General features: G+C 46.6%; 1 long non-coding RNA gene across 1 annotated transcript; it reads left to right on the forward strand.

Moving 5' to 3' along the window:
• The first annotated feature begins 3581 nt into the window (after positions 1-3581).
• On the forward strand, positions 3582-9325 carry LOC140103891 (uncharacterized). The gene is made up of 3 exons (XR_011850199.1): positions 3582-7459; positions 7739-7874; positions 8243-9325. It is a non-coding gene; the product is annotated as an uncharacterized lncRNA (long non-coding RNA).
• Positions 9326-18952: the final 9627 nt, after the last annotated feature.

The following is an 18952-nucleotide window of genomic DNA, read 5'->3' on the forward strand; positions in this document are numbered from 1 at the left end:
CGTCCCCTTATCAAAAGATCTGTGTCAGGCTCATTTTTCGGGTGTTTCACCAGATACGTTATGGAACTTGGTCACTATGTCGCCACCATGCTGTGTTATCGACTAAATATACCGTCAACCTTTTGTTCACATAGGAAATCATTTCACCTCCTTTGGTGAAACCTGAGTCCATTTAGGGTATGTCGCCATGACACTCTCTAGCCTGCCACTGCTGCCGCTGCCTCTGCATGCCGTCCCCTATAGTGTCAGGGTCAATTATTGCATGTTTTAGATGCTATCTAGCCTCATTCGGTCACTCTGTCATGGCCATGCTGTTGCCCATAATTTTGGCATAATGGTGCGTTTAAGCAGCCTCAGAGGCATCCATGCATGCTGCCCCTGCTGTTTCCTGCCCATTTCCGTGGTGTTTCCATCCTTTTCTGAGGTTCCCAGGTGTTTGGCCAAGCTTCCCTGTGCAGAGCCTTGGTCCCCTTGAAAAATGCTCGAGTCCCCCATTGACTTCAATGGGGCTCGTTATTCGAGACGAGCACTCGAGCATCGGGAAAAGTTCGTCTCGAATAACGAGTACCCGAGCATTTTAGTGCTCGCTCATCTCTATATATAGTCCATAACAACCCATAAATTAAAAGTAAATAATTATTGAACCCTTAGAATGAACAAGAGAAATTGTAGAACAAATTGTATGATAGGTTTTCTCTTTTTATCTTTTGAAAATGTGTAAATTTTAGGGCTAAATGAACGTTTAAGCGTCAAAATCGGACCATTCTAAATTTCACCTCCATTTTCATCAAAATAAATTATCCTGACAGTAAAAAAATTAGGAAAATGTGAAGTAGACATATGGGAAATGTTATTCAGCAACTTATTGAGTTGGTAAAACTATCTGCCTGAAAACACAATGGGGCAGATTTATCAAGTGTCTGAAAGTCAGAATATTTCCAATTGCCCATGGCAACCAATCACAGCTCCCCTTTAAAATATTCATGAGCACTGGTGAAATGAAAGCTGAGCTGTGATTGGTTGCCATGGGCAACTGGAAATATTCTGACTTTCAGACTGCTTGATAAATCTGCCCCAATGATTTAGAATTTTGAAAATGGCAAATTTTTTAAAAAAATTCATCATCAGCCAACATTTACCACTAAAATGAAGTACAACATGTGGGGAAAAAGCAATCTCAGAATCACTTTGATAAGTAACAGTGTTCAAAAGTTATAACCATATAATGCGACGCAAGTAAGAATACAAAAAATGGAGCTGAGCCGCAAGCTATAAATCGGCTGCGTCCTTAAGGGGTTAAAACTCTGAATTTCAAAAGAAATGGTATATAATGGGGCAGATCTACTTACTCGGCCCATTCGCGATCCAGCGGCGCGTTCTCTGCTCTGGATTCAGGTCCGGCGGGGATTCATGAAGTCATTTCCTCCGCCGTCCACCAGGTGGCGCTGCTGCGCTGAAAGTCATCTCATCGCGCCGGAATGCACCACCTCAGACCAGGTGAAGGTAAGCGCTCCCCAAGCGACACATTTTCCGTTCTTAAATGCGGCGGTTTTTCCGAATACGTCGGGTTTTCGTTCGGCCACGCCCCCCGATTTCCGTCGCGTGCATGCCGGCGCCGATGTGCCACAATCCGATCGCGTGCGACACAATCCCGGGGCAATTCAGGTACAATCGGCGCAAATCGGAAATATTCGGGTAACACGTCGGGAAAATGTGATTCGGGCCCTTAGTAAATGACCCCCAATGTGTTGGCACGGTATACACAGCTTTGTTAATAAATTGCCTTTAACTTTTAACTTGGTTGTATTAGCAAAATGCCATATTTAAAAAAAAGACACATCTGAGCCCCAAAATCGGCTTTGCATGGAATGTAAGCCCCAAACCTAAACCTTAAGACAATTACATTGACTCAAAATTTAACAAGTTGTATTTTAGATAATTGTGTCACAAAATAAACTGCAGAAGAAGCTAGACACAGAATAAGGACACGTACATCCTCTATATGACACGTGGTTCCTCTATATGACACGTGTGTCCTCTATAACACTGTTCATTTGGGGACACGTGTCTGATGTTCTCAGGAAGAGATCACATCAGTGCAGAGCAAACATCTCATCATTTTATTCCTGGCAATCCAACAGTCACTTCTAAAAGTAAAGAACCCAATAATAAAATGCAAATAACAAGAGGAACAGTAAACAGTCACCAATCTTCCACTATGTGACACCTGGTGCCTGGAGGGATCTTAGGTCAGGAAACTAACTTCCTTGGTGGAAAGTTTTCGGCTTCTTGCATCAGTCTTCGATCATTATTCCAGGTGCTTAGCTTTTTCAGTCATACTATATGGCAGTGATGGAGAACCTTTTAGAGACCGAGTGCCCAAACTACAACTAACACCCACTTATTTATCGCAAAGTGCCAGCATGACAATTTAAGCAGTAATTTATTGCTACCTGTTCTACCATAACTTTCAATCATTTCTGCCTTTAGAAGCTATTAATACAGTTGAAAGATGGAGGGCAAATTTGCACTTTCATTGTAACTTCTTGCAAGGGTCCCCCAGTTTATGAAGAAACGTGGGGTCAGCAGGAACTCTACAGATAATCTGCCCCTTTCCACATGTTCTGCCTCTTCCTGCAGTCCCAAGATACCAAGAATGTATTGCTTTAAAATATCCCGGAGAGCAGCATCTGTTGAGTTGCAACTGCAGGATATTTGTTTGAGTCCTATCTGAACTCTTTGCTGTGATGATGGATTTGGTGCCCAAAAAGAGGGTTCTGAGTGCCACCTCATGCACTCTTGTCATAGTTTTGCGACCACTGCCATATGGGGAGTGTTAAGGCGGTCGCACTGGTTTCGGACGCCATCTTGACTACTGTCCCCCATCTTAGATACAGCGGCCATGTTCCCTGACCATTGTCAAGTTAATGTCATGATTCAAACTTCATTTTATGTAACATGTTTGCTGGCCTGGCAGCTAATACCCTTTGACATTTAATGAGAAGCCAGTCTGTCCTCGAAGCTGCATAATAATATGATTCTGGAGCCACTTATCACCTTCTTCTCAGCATTAGTATAAACAATATCTGTGTACAAGGTCTCTGAGAACTGAGCACAATTAATTAATTGTTTTTCCCAGAATGTGCTGATGACCAATAGGTTTGGAGTATACTATTCACGCCTATTTGATGATTCTTCTGTTATATATTATGCAGTTTGATTTGAGTGCATCGGAAGACCGGACTGTGTCTTTTCATTTACTCTGTCAGCTCGCTGCCGGCAGCTATCTCATCCTCCCTCAAAGGGTTAATTAGGACTCACCTTACAAAAGTCAAGAGGGCTGTTGGGGCCCTGCATAAAAATCCCTAACAATATTTGGTGTCCCTGGGTGGGCTTAGAAGTAAACAACAACAACACCGAGACAGCCTCCGTGAAGGGTCCCCGCCGGCTCGGTGAACAGAACTGACCAGAGCGCTCTCAGGGTAAGATATTAATTTTTCTTGTCTACCTTGATATGTCACTTCTGGTTCACTGGTTGGACGGACTGGGTAAGACTGTTTCTGTGTTATGTCATTGCCACTGTTGTTCACTATAACCTAAGCTCATAGTTTTTGGCAAAGAACCACTTTGTAAGGTGATGGACAGAGACTGGACAGAGACTGGACAGTGACGGATGGTCAGACAGTCTGTGATGTTAGCTGAAGCTGTGGGACGGGAGGGAGTAGCCCTTAGAGGTCCGCACTGCTAAAGTAGGAGATACTTTGTTGTGATTGTCAGATTATCATATTGTCTATAGTACTGTTTGACTAGTGTCAATAGGGTTACCCATAGAGGTATAGAGCTCAATTTGTGCACGTGCAGCGGAGACCCACTCTGATCAAGTGTGCGTTTAGCTTCATTTTGGAGTCTGAACGACTTTGTGGATGACTGTAAGAACTAGTAGTGACTTGGTAAAGAGTCAGTAAGAGAGTTGACTTGGTAAAGAGTCAAGGAGAGAGTAGTTCAGTAAAGAGAGTTGATTTGGTTAAGAGTCAATAAGGGAGACTTGGTAAAGAGTCCTCTGTGGAAGTCTGGTATCTAGTTTCTTTGGGGTCGGTCACACAAGGTGTCGGATTCGTTGTATCTGTGGGGGACAGGTTTGGCAGTGTTGCAGTTGTAGACATTTGTGATGGGAAGTAAGCAAAGTAAAGTAAGCCAAGGGTGCGGACCTAGAAAAGCTACTCAGATTGTGTCCCACATGGAGGGGAAAGATGCACAGAGATAGAAGGTTGTTGAGTTAAGTAGGACTGAAGGAAAAGTGCAAGTTGACATGATCGGACATAAGGGCTGGTAGTTTTGTGTTGAAATGAAAGTATTGAAGGTTTGAAGGTTTTGGGATTTGTCAGATGATCTGATGATTGTACAAGTGAGAAAACTTGATCAGATTTGGAAACTGAGAAAACTTGATCAGATTTGGAAACAGACACTTATAGCCTCTGACTTTGACGGACGGACCAGGACAGAGTGACTGGGATTCTTCTGCGTGCCCAATGAAGAAACAGACAGGCGATAAGGGACATTTCAAAGTTTTTGATGTGGAAAGAATTTGAGAAAAAGAGATTTTATTATATTTTCCTTGGAGTGAAAAATGGCCCCTGTAATCCAGACTCCACCCCTGTAGCTGGTGGTTAGAGAAGATGACACGCCCTGCCATTTTTCAGTGGCGGCCATTTTAAGTTATATTCCCTTCAAGTCCCTGAAAGTTGATTGCTGTTGGCAGCCATAAAAGCTGTTGTGGGGCTTTGTAGGATAACAGCTGACCATGCTTGAGGTGTCTGCTAGGGGTCTTGGAGTGAGGGATGTTGTTTGTTTGAGTATTATTAAAATTTATTGATCCCGACAATTAGAGAAAAATTACTATGAAAAAGTGTTACAATGTCTCCAGTACCTGCTTTCTGGCATTTAAGGGGTTAACAGAAGGGTGGGGGCTGTTGGAGCTGCGTTTTGTTTTGTGAAGAACTGACATGTGCTGTGTCTGTCTTATCGACAGTGACCTTGATGTTCACAGAAAACTGAATTTCTCCATATTGAGTTGCTTGGAATCTGTGTTCTGTTATCTCGTGGTTTACAGGCTAGTGAGAACATTTACATTTGGGAGGGGTAGATCGCTGCATTTAGACTTCTCCCTGACAATCTAAGAAAGACATGAAGGAATTTATTTGGTTGTGGAACAGGGATACAGTATGATGTGATGTCCTCCTGTGTACCCCATGAACAGACTAAGCAAGAATGAGCCCCCCAACTGTATTACAGAGCCTATGACTGACTTTTGTTCCTTTTTGATTAAAAACCATCTTAAGTGTACCTGGATTTTTTTGAGACGTTGGAGTCTGGCCAGAACTTTATAGGTAGCACAGAACACTGGGCTGGAGATGTGGTGGAGGGACTCTGACACATTGACGTACAGAGGGAATAGAGGATGTTTCACAGACCACGCCAAAGTGAGATTGACAACATCTCCGGAAGTCTCAACCGACCAACCCAAGTGGGCGTTGCGGGGAGGAGACATTACTGTAGTGAGTGCCGGAGACGGCCCCCACAGGGCAAGACAAGGGGGGGTAGTTACGGACAAGGATGTCAGCGAGAACAGCCCCCCCAAACAGAGTTATCGCCTTTCATTGTAGAACTCTCCCCAGCTAGTCCGATGATGATTTTAGCCCATTCCCGGTCAAGAAAAGACTCAGAAAGAACAGCCGGATACATGTAGCATGGTCCATGACCTTCAAGCTGCCAATGAGTGTACTGAAGCCCAGTGGTCCCTAGCCCAAACTGGCAGCAGTCCCTGAGAGTGACATATTATTCACTGTTATTGATTTGGCAAATGTTTTCCTCTCTGTGCCCCTACATGAAGATTGCCAGTACCTATTTTCCTTTACCAGTTCAGTATTCCAGTACACCTGATGTAGATTCCCACAAGGGGGGTAAAACTCACCCAGCCAATACCCCACGGCCCTACAGGGAGTAGACTGCCAGACTAGCCCCTTACTGGATGTTCTCCTTTTCAGTATGCGGAGGACCTACTGTTTTTGTTTGCCAGGATGCATTTATTGACCTTATGTGCTTTCTGTTCCAGAAGGGTTACAAAGTTTCCAGAGACAAACTCCGGTATTGCCAGGAGAAGGTGGTCTTCCTAGGCCACTGCTTCTCAGCCACAGGCAGATACCTGACAGAGGAAAGAAAGCTGGCAGTCCAGAATGTGCCCCTGCCCTGAGGCCCTAAACCTCTTCACATGTTTCTAGGACTGGCCAGCTCCTGCAGGCCTGGGATAAGGTCTGCTGCCCCTTTCTGACTGAATTGCCTCTTCCCCATTTGCCCTTAGTCAGGAGGCAATTGATGCATTCCATAGCCCTAAGCTGGCAAGTCTGCCCTGGCCCTGGGCACATGCCACTGAACCAGACCTTTTATTTTATTTTGCACTGAGTATATAAGCCACAGGTGTCTTAGCCCAGGAATGTGGTGGCCTCCCCAGTGGCCCACTATTAGGCCCGGTTAGACTCAGTTGTGAGGGGAGCTCCTCATGTGTTAGTAGCTGCAGCCAGCAATCTGCTCAGCAAGGCCAGTGAGCTGATCCTAGACCCTAGATCACTCAGTTACAGTGTGAACCCCACATGACTTGCACAGTGTCCTCATCCAAGTACATCTGAGCAAAGGCCAGACAGCTCAGACTCCAGTGTGCACTCCTGATGCCCCAGGATACACTGATAAGGTGCACAGCTCTGAATCCTTCTTTCTATCGCCAGTCTTCCAGGATTCAGAGGGGGGGGGGGGGGAGAAAGGTGAGTAACGCAGATGTTGAGTTTTATTTCTCATAGATGGCTCCAGGTCTGCAGGAGAAGACAGATGGTTCTATGCTGGATATGCAGTGGTCAGTGGCGCACATGAGATAGTACAAGCAGAACCACTCCCTCCACACAGGTCAGCGCAGGAGGTGAAGTGATGGCACTCAGGGAAGCGCTACAGCTGGTGGAAGGTAAAAGGGCGAACGTCTATACTCAAGGTATAGTTCTGGGGTTTAAACACGACTATGAACCCATATGGAAGGCTAGAGATTTCCTCACCTCTGCAGGGACCCCCGTTAAGCATGGCATGCTGGTTATAGAGCTCATGGATGCTCTCCTACTTCCACAAGAGGTGAGGATAATAAAAGTTAAACCACACACAATTTGGTAACTCCACAAGCCAAGGGCAAGTATGTGGCCGACGGGATGGGAAGGCAGCTGCACAGATGGAGCCCGGAGACTGTCCTGAAGTCTCAGCGGTGAGTTCTGAGCTAAAAGTTTGATCCACAGGTGTTCCAGTCCCTGGTGGCCCGAGAGTCATCAGAAGTGAAGGAAGAGTGGAGGAAAGCTGGAGCCCAGATGCCGATGGGACCTGGATGCTGGGAGAGAGGGTGTGCCTGCCAGGAGCCCTGCACCCGAAAGTAAGTCAAGTATCCCACGGACACACACACATATCCAAAATGGCCATGCTAGTGCACATAAACCGCAAGTGGTTTGCCCGGGCATTACAACCCCTGTCACTAGACTAGTGAAAGCCTTTATAGTCTGTGCCCGCCACAGCCCGGGTAAGGTGGTAAAGACCCCACAGAAGGTGACACCCAAGCTGCTGTATCCCTTCCAGAGACTGCAGATGGATTTTATCCAGCTACCAAAAAGTGGTGCGTAGGAATACGTGCTTGTGTGCATTGATCTCTTTCCAGGGTGGCCAGAAGCTTCTCCCATGACCAAGGCTACTGCCAGAGCTGCAGCCAAAGAAGTTGGTGAGTGAGATTTTTCTGCAGGTTTGGACTTCCAGAGACCATAGAGTCCGGTCACAGAACCCACTTCACTGGACAGGTAAAGACCTTAAACCTTGTCCCTCCTGGGTATAGAACAAACCCTGCACACCCCTTGCCCTTCCCAAGTTGGTGGTGCGTTTGAGATACTTTATATGGCACTCTTAAGTTAGAGATCCGGGAGGCCATGGAAGTAACAGAGAAACCATGGTGCGAGTGCCTTCCTGCTGCCCACCATTCAGTTAGGACCACCCCCAACAGAAAGATGGGATTGTCCTCCTTTGAAGTACTTTTTGGCTGTGCACCCAGACTAGGCCCCTACTTCCCACCGACCCTAGAGATGATGGCAGGAAACCAGGTGGAACATGCCACACAGTTGAGCCAGGCCTTGAAAAAGGTCGGCAAAAGTGTTTCTGATTCCTTTTTCAGATGCAGACAGAGACCTCAGGACGCATAACCTGAAGCCTGGAGACTACGGGTGGTGAAGACACACCAGAGAGAGAGTCTGGAGCCTCGCTAAGATGGTCCTTTCCAAGTCCTGCTGACCAGTGCCACGTCTGAAGCTAGAGAGATTTGTGAATTATACCGGAGATGTTTCCCAGAACCGCATGGCTTTGGACATGACCCTTGCTGAGAAGGGAGGAGTCTGTAAGATGGTGGGAGTGGCTTGTCGCATATACATCCCAGATGACATCGCCCCCTATGGATCCATTACCCATGCACTTGAAGAGATTAAAGGACTGTCCAGGAAACTCAAGAGAAACTCTGGGGTGGACACTTTGTCCTTCACTTTGTGGTTGGGGGATTGGAAGGGTTTCCTTTAAGTGGGGGTGATATTGGGGATTGTGATTTTGCTCTTGTCACTTATTGCGCGCTGTGTGGTCCCCCTCATCAAGTCCACCATGTCCCAGATGTCCGTCCAAGCGGTAAGAACTACGACAGGAGAAGTGCCCGGAGCGGAGGATGATGCTGCCTGTTTACAAACCTATGAACTATGGGAACTCAGTGATGTGATTTGAGTGTGCGGGCCTGTAACCCCTGAGTGACTGGCCTCCAGGGGATCTGGTGAAGAGTTAACAAGTCCAGCAGGTACGGGCTTAGCCTACCTGTGGGTACCTGGAGCTTGAGGAGGTCACACAGGATGGAATTACAGGCAGGCAAAGCTCAAAGGGGGGAATTGTTAAGGAGGTCGCACTGGTTTCAGACGCCATCTTGAATACTGTCCGCCATCTTAGATACAGCGGCCATGTTCCCTGACCATTGTCAAGTTAATGTCATGATTCAAACTTCATTTTATGTAACATGTTTGCTGGCCTGGCAGCTAATACCCTTTGACATTTAATGAGAAGCCAGTCTGTCCTCGAAGCTGCATAATAATATGATTCTGGAGCCACTTATCACCTTCTTCTCAGCATTAGTATAAACAATATCTGTGTACAAGGTCTCTGAGAACTGAGCACAATTAATTAATTGTTTTTCCCAGAATGTGCTGATGACCAATAGGTTTGGAGTATACTATTCACGCCTATTTGATGATTCTTCTGTTATATATTATGCAGTTTGATTTGAGTGCATCGGAAGACCGGACTGTGTCTTTTCATTTACTCTGTCAGCTCGCTGCCGGCAGCTATCTCATCCTCCCTCAAAGGGTTAATTAGGACGCACCTTACAAAAGTCAAGAGGGCTGTTGGGGCCCTGCATAAAAATCCCTAACAGGGAGCTACAGGAGTTCTGCTCACTACTCCCCTACAAAACTAAAATAACCTTTTAAGGCAACTTCATATTAAATTTGGCTCCACATAAAGTAATATATTATAAATAGATTTTTATTTCTCTGGGAGACCTGCTACTTTTATATGAGAGGTCACTGCTATGGATAAGATTGTTAATGTATCATTTCTCCTTTTGATATTTGCAGCACACTGAATGCTATTCTAATAGCAATAGAAAAGACATTTCCACTGTATTATGCTGCAATTACAAATCTATTTGCACAAAAACTACAAAATTGTAATGATTCCTTAAAAGAAAACTACCAACTGTGGGTTGTTAACCACTGGTTTAGAATAATAAACAAATCATTTTTATCTTTTATTAAACTTGCCCTGTCACTACATCAGAGTAAGGAGAGCAATGACTGATGGCTGTTATCTCCTTGTGTACTTCTCCTCATGCTGCCATTTTGGATTTCACCTTAGTTTGGAAATATGCTGTATCTGTATTATAATTAGAGATGAGCGAACATGCTCGTCCGAGCTTGATGCTCGGTCGAGCATTAGCGTACTCGAAACTGCTCGTTGCTCGGACGAATACTTCGCCCGCTCGAGAAAATGGCAGCCAATCACAAGCCAGGAGACTCTGCACTCCACCCAGCATGACGTGGTACCCTTACACGTCGATAGCAGTGGTTGGCTGGCCAGATCAGGTGACCCTGGGATAGACTAGCCGCTGCCCGCGCTGCTCGGATCATTCTGTGTCTGGATGCCGCTAGGGAGAGAGCTGCTGCTGGTCAGGGAAAGCGTTAGGGTGTTCTATTAGCTTACTGTTAGGCAGGAGTGATTCTCCAAGAACCCAACAGCCCTTTTTAGGGCTACAATAACGTTATACTTTTTTTTTTTATTTGCAGCTAGTACCATATTGTGAGGAATTTGCAGGAGGACTTGCTACCGTTGTGTTTAGCTCTTAGTGACACACATATCCACCTCAAACACCAAAGTGGGAAAATTTATTAGGGGTTGGATTTCAATTAGGCACAGTCTGCCATTTACTTTTTATTTTACGTTTATTTTTTTAATAACTCAGTGTCATCTCATCTTGCATAGTAGTGTGCTTTCATACTTGGCTAGAAAATAGCCATAGGAGAATCCAAACGGCTTACTTACGCCTACAGTAGCGTTATATATATTTGATTTCTGGTTGATCTGCTGGTGGCTGTACTTGCTGCAGTGCATCTACTAGCAAATTGTGAGCAATTTGTAGTGAGACTTGCGACCGCTGTGTTTTGCGCTTAGTGACGCACATATCCATTGCAAAGACCGAAGTGGGAAAATTTATTAGGGGTTGGATTTCAATTAGGCACAGTCTGCCATTTCCTTTTTTATTTTACGTTTATTTTGTTTAATAACTCAGCGTCATCTCATCTGGCATAGTAGTGTGCTTTCATACTTGGCTAGAAAATAGCCATAGGAGAATCCAAACGGCTTACTTACGCCTACAGTAGCGTTATATATATTTGATTTCTGGTTGATCTGCTGGTGGCTGTACTTGCTGCAGTGCATCTACTAGCAAATTGTGAGCAATTTGTAGTGAGACTTGCGACCGCTGTGTTTTGCGCTTAGTGACGCACATATCCATTGCAAAGACCGAAGTGGGAAAATTTATTAGGGGTTGGATTTCAATTAGGCACAGTCTGCCATTTCCTTTTTTATTTTACATTTATTTTGTTTAATAACTCAGCGTCATCTTATCTGGCATAGTAGTGTGCTTTCATACTTGGCTAGAAAATAGCCATAGGAGAATCCAAACGGCTTACTTACGCCTACAGTAGCGTTATATATATTAGATTTCTGGTTGATCTGCTGGTGGCTGTACTTGCTGCAGTGCATCTACTAGCAAATTGTGAGCAATTTGTAGTGAGACTTGCGACCGCTGTGTTTTGCGCTTAGTGACGCACATATCCATTGCAAAGACCGAAGTGGGAAAATTTATTAGGGGTTGGATTTCAATTAGGCACAGTCTGCCATTTCCTTTTTTATTTTACGTTTATTTTGTTTAATAACTCAGCGTCATCTCATCTGGCATAGTAGTGTGCTTTCATACTTGGCTAGAAAATAGCCATAGCAATAGGATAGCATCGTTTGGTTTAAAAACTAAAAAACACAAAAAAAAACAAAAAAACACAAAAAAAAGTTAAAAAAAAATGAAAGTTATAACTCTCATTTTAAAAATGTTTAACCCGAGGGCTAGGGGTAGAGGACGAGGGCGGGGACGTGGGCGTCCAACTACTGCAGGGGTCAGAGGACGTGGTCCTGGGCGGGGTGAGACACCACCTGCTTATGAGGGAGCAGGGGAACGCCGCAGAGCTACACTCCCTAGGTTCATGTCTGAAGTTACTGGGACTCGTGGTAGAGCACTGTTGAGGCCAGAACAGTGCGAACAGGTGATGTCGTGGATTGCCGACAATGCTTCGAGCAATTTGTCCACCAGTCAGTCTTCCACGCAGTCCACCCATGTCACCGTTATCGGCACTCCTCCAGCTCCTGCACCTCAGCCTCCTCCCCCCCAGTCTGCCCCCTCCAAGGAAAATTTGGCATTTGAACCGGCATACTCTGAGGAACTGTTTTCTGGACCCTTCCCTCAGTCACAAACCACTTGTCCGGTTGCTGCTGAGCAATTTTCCGATGCCCAGGTTTTCCACCAGTCGCAGTCTGTGGGTGATGATGACCTTCTTGACGTAGTGGAAGAAGTGTCTAAAGAGGTGTCCGACGATGAGGAGACACGGTTGTCAGACAGTGGGGAAGTTGTTGTCAGGGCAGGAAGTCCAAGGGGGGAGCAGACTGAGGGATCGGAGGATGATGAGGTGACAGACCCAAGCTGGGTTGATAGGCCGGGTGAACACAGTGCTTCTGAGACAGAGGAGAGTCCTCGACCAGAACAGGTTGGAAGAGGCAGTGGTGGGGCCAGACGGAGAGGCAGGGCCAGAGCTGGTGCATCAGCGCCAAATGTGTCAACTAGTGAAGCTCCCGTGGCAAGGGCTCCTTTCAGAAGTCTGGAGGTTCTTTAAGGAAACACCGGATGACCGACAGACTGTGGTGTGCAACATTTGCCAAACCAGGATCAGCAGGGGTTCCACCACTACTAGCTTAACTACCACCAGTATGCGCAGGCATATGAATGCTAAACACCCCACTCAGTGGCAACAAGCCCGTTCACCTCCGGCCGTGCACACCACTGCTCCTTCCCCTGTGTCAGCTGATAGTCAGCCCCCTGCCCAGGACCCTGCCACAAAAACCCCATCGTCGCCTCCACGATTCTCCACAGCATCCACCAGCGTTCAGCTCTCCATACCCCAGACGCTGGAGCGGAAACGCAAATATAGTGCAACCCACCCGCACGCCCAAGCCCTTAATGTCCACATCTCCAGATTGCTTAGCCTGGAGATGCTGCCCTATAGGCTAGTAGAGACCGAGGCCTTTCGCAACCTCATGGCGGCGGCCGCCCCTTGGTATTCGGTCCCCAGCCGCCACTACTTTTCCCGATGTGCCGTCCCAGCCCTGCACCAGCACGTGTCAGACAACATCATCCGTGCCCTGACCAACGCCGTTTCTGACAAGGTCCACCTGACCACGGACACGTGGACGAGTGCTGCCGGGCAGGGCCACTATATATCGCTGACGGCACATTGGGTTAACTTGGTGGAGGCTGGGACCGAGTCTGACCCTGCGGCTGGTCATATACTGCCGACGCCGAGGATTGCGGGGCCTACCTCGGTCCAGGTGTTTCAGGCCTACTATGCCTCCTCCTCCTCCCACCCCTCCTCCACCTCCTCCTCCTCCGAATTACCATCCGTGGGCATGGCGCCATCAGTCGGTAGCTCTAGGCACAGCAGCAGTGCCGTCGCTAAGCGACAGCAGGCGGTGCTCAAACTGCTGAGCCTAGACGATAAAAGGCACACCGCCCAAGAGCTATTACAGGGCATCACGGCGCAGACTGATCTGTGGCTGGCACCGCTAAACCTGAAGCCAGGCATGGTTGTGTGTGACAACGGCCGTAACCTTGTGGCTGCTCTGCAACTCGGCAGACTGACACATGTGCCATGCCTGGCCCATGTGTTAAATCTGATAGTTCAGCGTTTCCTCAAGACATACCCCAATCTGTCTGATTTGCTCACGAATGTGCGCCGCATCTGTGTGCATTTCAGGAAGTCCAGCACAGATGCTGCCACTCTCAGGGCAGCGCCGCCTCCAACTGCCCGCTCACCGACTGTTGTGCGACGTGCCCACGAGGTGGAATTCAACACTGACAATGTTATCCAGAGTTTACCAGCAGCGCCGAGCGATTGTAGACTGCCAGATGTCAACTTCCACCAGAACTGGTAGTCAGGTCAGTCAGCTTCCTCAAGTCTACAATGAGGAGTGGACGTGGATGTCTGATATCTGTCAGGTGCTGAGTAACTTTGAGGAGTCAACACAGATGGTCAGTGGCGATGCCGCCATCATCAGCCTCACCATCCCGCTGCTTGGCCTGTTGAAAAACTCTCTGATCAGCATGAAGTCGGAAGCTTTGCGCTCGTCACAAGAGACGGGGGAAGAAGATTCCCTTGTTGATAGCCAAAGCACCCTTAGGTCTGTTTCTCAGCGCATATCGGAGGAGGTGGAGGTGGAGGAGGATGAGGAGGAAGAGGAGGAGAATGTTGGCGAGACACAAGAGGGGACCATTGTTGAGTCCTTCACTGTTCAGCGTGTATGGGCAGAAGAAGAGGAGTTGGAGGAGGAGGAAATGGACAGTCAGGCCAGTGAGGGGAGTGAATTCTTACGCGTTGGTACTCTGGCGCATATGGCAGATTTCATGCTAGGCTGCCTATCCCGTGACCCTCGCGTTCAAAGAATTTATTCCAGCACCGATTACTGGGTGTTCACTCTCCTGGACCCACGGTACAAGCAAAATCTTTCCACTCTCATCCCTGGAGAGGAAAGGAGTGTGAGAATGCATGAATACCAGCAGGCCCTGGTTCACAAGCTGAAACAGTATTTCCCTTCTGACAGCGCTAGCGGCAGAGTGCGTAGTTCTGCGGGACAAGTAGCGAGGGAGAGTAGGCGAGCAGGCAGCTTGTCCAGCACTGGCAAGGGTACGCTTTACAAGGCTTTTGCCAGCTTTATGTCACCCCAGCAAGACACTGTCACCTGTCCCCAGTCTCGGCAGAGTAGGGCTGATCTTTACAGAAAGATGGTGAGGGAGTACGTAGCTGACCATACCATCGTCCTAAATGATCACACAGCTCCCTACAACTACTGGGTTTCAAAGCTGGACATGTGGCACGAACTGGCGCTGTACGCCTTGGAGGTTCTTGCCTGCCCTGCCGCTAGCGTCTTGTCCGAGCGGGTTTTCAGTGCAGCTGGTGGCATCATCACCGATAAGCGTACACGCCTGTCGACTGACAGCGCTGACAGGCTGACGCTTATTAAGATGAATAAAGCCTGGATTTCTCATAATTTCCAATCTCCACCAGGTGAAGGAAGCTCAACCTGAATAATTTATCCACTCCTCCTCCTCCTCATTTTCCTCCTTCTCCTCCTCTTTGTACAGTAAAGCAGAGGAAACTGGCTATTTTTTGACAGGGCCCACAGGCTCTAGCTATAGTACTTTATGCATTTAATTTTTCTGGAGGGCCACCTACCCGGTCCTCTGTTTTAAACAATTTTTGGGAGTGCCACATACAGGCACTCAATCTATTCAATTTTTCTGGAGGGCCACCTACCCGGTCCTCTGTTTTAAACAATTTTTGGGAGTGCCACATACAGGCACTCAATCTATTCAATTTTTCTGGAGGGCCACCTACCTGCTCCTCTGGTTTGAAAACTTTTTTGGACTGCCACATACAGGCACTCAATCTATTCCATTTTACTGGAGGGCCACCTACCTGCTCCTCTGGTTTGAAAAGTTTTTTGGACTGCCACATACAGGCACTCAATCTATTCAATTTTTCTGGAGGGCCACCTACCCGCTCCTCTGGTTTGAAAACTTTTTTGGACTGCCACATACAGGCACTCAATCTATTTCATTTTTCTGGAGGGCCACCTACCTGCTCCTCTGGTTTGAAAACTTTTTTGGACTGCCACATACAGGCACTATCCAAATTAAATTGTCTCCATAGCAGCCTCCACGCGTTGTCTCCATTGCTACCTCCAAAAGTCGTCCATATAGCTGCCTCCATACATCGTCCCCTTATCAAACGAGGTGTGTCAGGCAGAAATTTGGGTTGTTTTCATGGATTCCACATCAAAGTTGTTAACTTTGTCGCCACCCTGCTGTGTTATCCACAAAATATACTGGCAAACTTTTACCATTTAGGGATATTATTTCAGCGCTTCTTGCGCATCTGTTTACATTCCCCTCACCCGGCATATCCTAAACTTATAAGAACGCTACTACACTTGATCTTATACAAAAGGTTCTTAGAAGTGCTGTTTGGGGAGTAGCCTAGAGACAGGGGCTTGGATTGGCGAAAGCTCGCCTGGCAGCGGAGCGCCAGCTCCATGCGCATCATGCGCTTCTTGCGCATCTGTTTACATTCCCCTCACCCGCCATATCCCAAACTTATAAGAACGCTACTACACTTAACTTTTTGCAGGCTGGGACCAAGTCTGACCCTGGGGCTGGTCATATACTGCCGACGCAGAGAATTGCGGGGCCTACCTCGGTCCAGGTCTCAAAGGTCTAGTATACCTCCTCCTCCTCCCACCCCTCCTCCACCTCCTCCTCCTCCGAATTACCATCCGTGGCCATGGCGCCATCAGTCGGTAGCTCTAGGCACAGCAGCAGTGCCGTCGCTAAGCGACAGCAGGCGGTGCTCAAACTGCTGAGCCTAGGCGATAAAAGGCACACCGCCCAAGAGCTATTACAGGGCATTCCACATCAAACTTGTTAACTTTGTCGCCACCCTGCTGTGTAATCCACAAAATATACTTGCAAACTTTTATCATTTACCAATATTATTTCAGCACTTCTTGCGCATCTGTTTACATTCCCCTCACCCGCCATATCCTAAACTTATAAGAACGCTACTACACTTGATCTTATACAAAAGGTTCTTAGAAGTGCTGTTTGGGGAGTAGCCTAGAGACAGGGGCTTGGATTGGCGAAAGCTCGCCTGGCAGCGGAGCGCCAGCTCCATGCCAAGATCCAACTAACATAGTTTTAACTGCAGCACCTTTAATCTACTACTAGTTCACTGCCTCCATACATGGTCCCCTTATCAAACGAGCTGTGTCAGGCAGAATTTTGGGTTGTTTTCATGGCTTCCATGTTAACTTTGTCGCCACCCTGCTGTGTAATCCACAAAATATACTGGCAAACTTTTATCATGTACCGATATTATTTGAGCGCTTCTTGCTCACCTCCTTTGGTTCCTCTCTGCCACCCATTGGTTTGAAGCCTGAGTCCATTTAGGGTATGTCGCCATGACACTCTCTAGCCTGCTGCCGCTGCCTCTGCATGCCGTCCCCTATAGTGTCAGGGTCAATTATTGGATGTTTTAGATGCTATCTAGCTTCATTCTGTCACTCTGTCATGGCCATGCTGTTGCCCATAATTTTGGCATAATGGTGCGATTAAGCAGCCTCAGAGGCATCCATGCATGCTGCCCCTGCTGTTTCCTGTCCATTTCCGTGGTGTTTCCATCCTTTTCTGAGGTTCCCAGGTGTTTGGCCAAGCTTCCCTGTGCAGAGCCTTGGTCCCCTTGAAAAATGCTCGAGTCTCCCATTGACTTCAATGGGGCTCGTTATTCGAGACGAGCACTCGAGCATCAGGAAAAGTTCGTCTCGAATAACGAGTACCCGAGCATTTTAGTGCTCGCTCATCTCTAATTATAATCTTTCCTTTTTCTTATTTTTCCATTTTTTTAATTTTTTCCAATACGTATATTCCCTTCTCTCTCATCTCTTAGGCCCGTTCCACACTTGGGAGTTTGATGCGATGAACTCTCATAACACTCGCAGCGCATGCTCCCGGGATCGCACGGCCCCGAACGCTGCACAACGTTGTGAACTAAGTTTACTCCCGGTGTGCAGCGTTCAGGCGTTGCGATCATGGCAGCATGCATTGCGAGTGTGATGCGAGTTCATTGCATCACACTCGCAAGTGTGGAACGGGCCTTAGGCTTCCTGTCTCTGATTTTTACCTCAGTATTATAATATTTTAAATATTTGTTAAAAACTACCTCAGCTCACATTCCCTTTCCGCCTCTTTTCTTATTTGTCAGGACTAGTGAACATGACCTAACAAGAGTCACAGCTGTCTTCAGCTAAGCTTGGTTGCACCGTGCTCCAAATGCACAGACATAAGCACACATACACTACATATGTATAATACACGTATATAAACACTGCACCATATAAACTCTACACACACTATATACATGCTACACATACAAATGCACACACACACCCAAGGGTTGACTAGGAATTTAAAGTTGTCCTATAATAGCTACTACTACAATAGCTTCTCCGACGAACAAGAATGTAACTACTATAATACTGTCCCCTATGCACAAGAATATAACTACTATAATACTGCCCCCTATGTACAGGAATATAACTACTATAATACTGCCCCCTATGTACAAGAATATAACTACTATAATACTGCCCCCTACGTACAAGAATATAACTACTATAACACTGCCCCCTATGTACAAGAATATAACTACTATAATACTGCCCCCTATGTACAAGAATATAACTACTATAATACTGCCCCCTATGTACAAGAATATAACTACTATAATACTGCCCCCTATGTACAAGAATATAGCTACTATAATACTGCCCCTATGTACAAGAATATAAATACTATAATACTGCCCCTATGTACAAGAATATAACTACTATAATACTGCCCCCTATGTACAAGAATATAACTACTATAATACTGCCCCCTATGTACAAGAATATAACTACTATAATACTGCCCCTATGTTCAAGAATATAAAAACCTTTGTTTTTGTGGTAAAAGTAGGAGCATCAGCTTATATTCGGGTCAGCTTATACTCTAGTACAGTGATGGCGAACCTTTTAGCAGCCGAGTGCCCAAACTGCAACCCAAAACCCTGCTTATTTATCGCGAGGTGCCAACCGAAAATTAAAGCAGTAACTTATTGCTCCCTGTTCAACAACTTTCAATCGTATTGGCCTCCTGAGGACAGCAACACAGTAGACAGATGGAAAATTTTAGCTTCTTTCCAGTGTCCCTCTGTACACAGACAATTGTGGGGCCAGCAGGAGGTCCTCCAAAAATAATTAGACCCTGTCATATTCCTCTTCCTACAGTCCCAAATAGAGAAGTAAGTATCAAAATATGACTGAAAGCAGCATCTTTTAAGTTGCTTGGAACTGGAGGAAGATTTTTTGAGTCCTGTCTGGT

Source organism: Engystomops pustulosus, chromosome 10 (genome assembly GCF_040894005.1).
Source record: "Engystomops pustulosus chromosome 10, aEngPut4.maternal, whole genome shotgun sequence".
Lineage (NCBI taxonomy): Eukaryota > Metazoa > Chordata > Amphibia > Anura > Leptodactylidae > Engystomops > Engystomops pustulosus.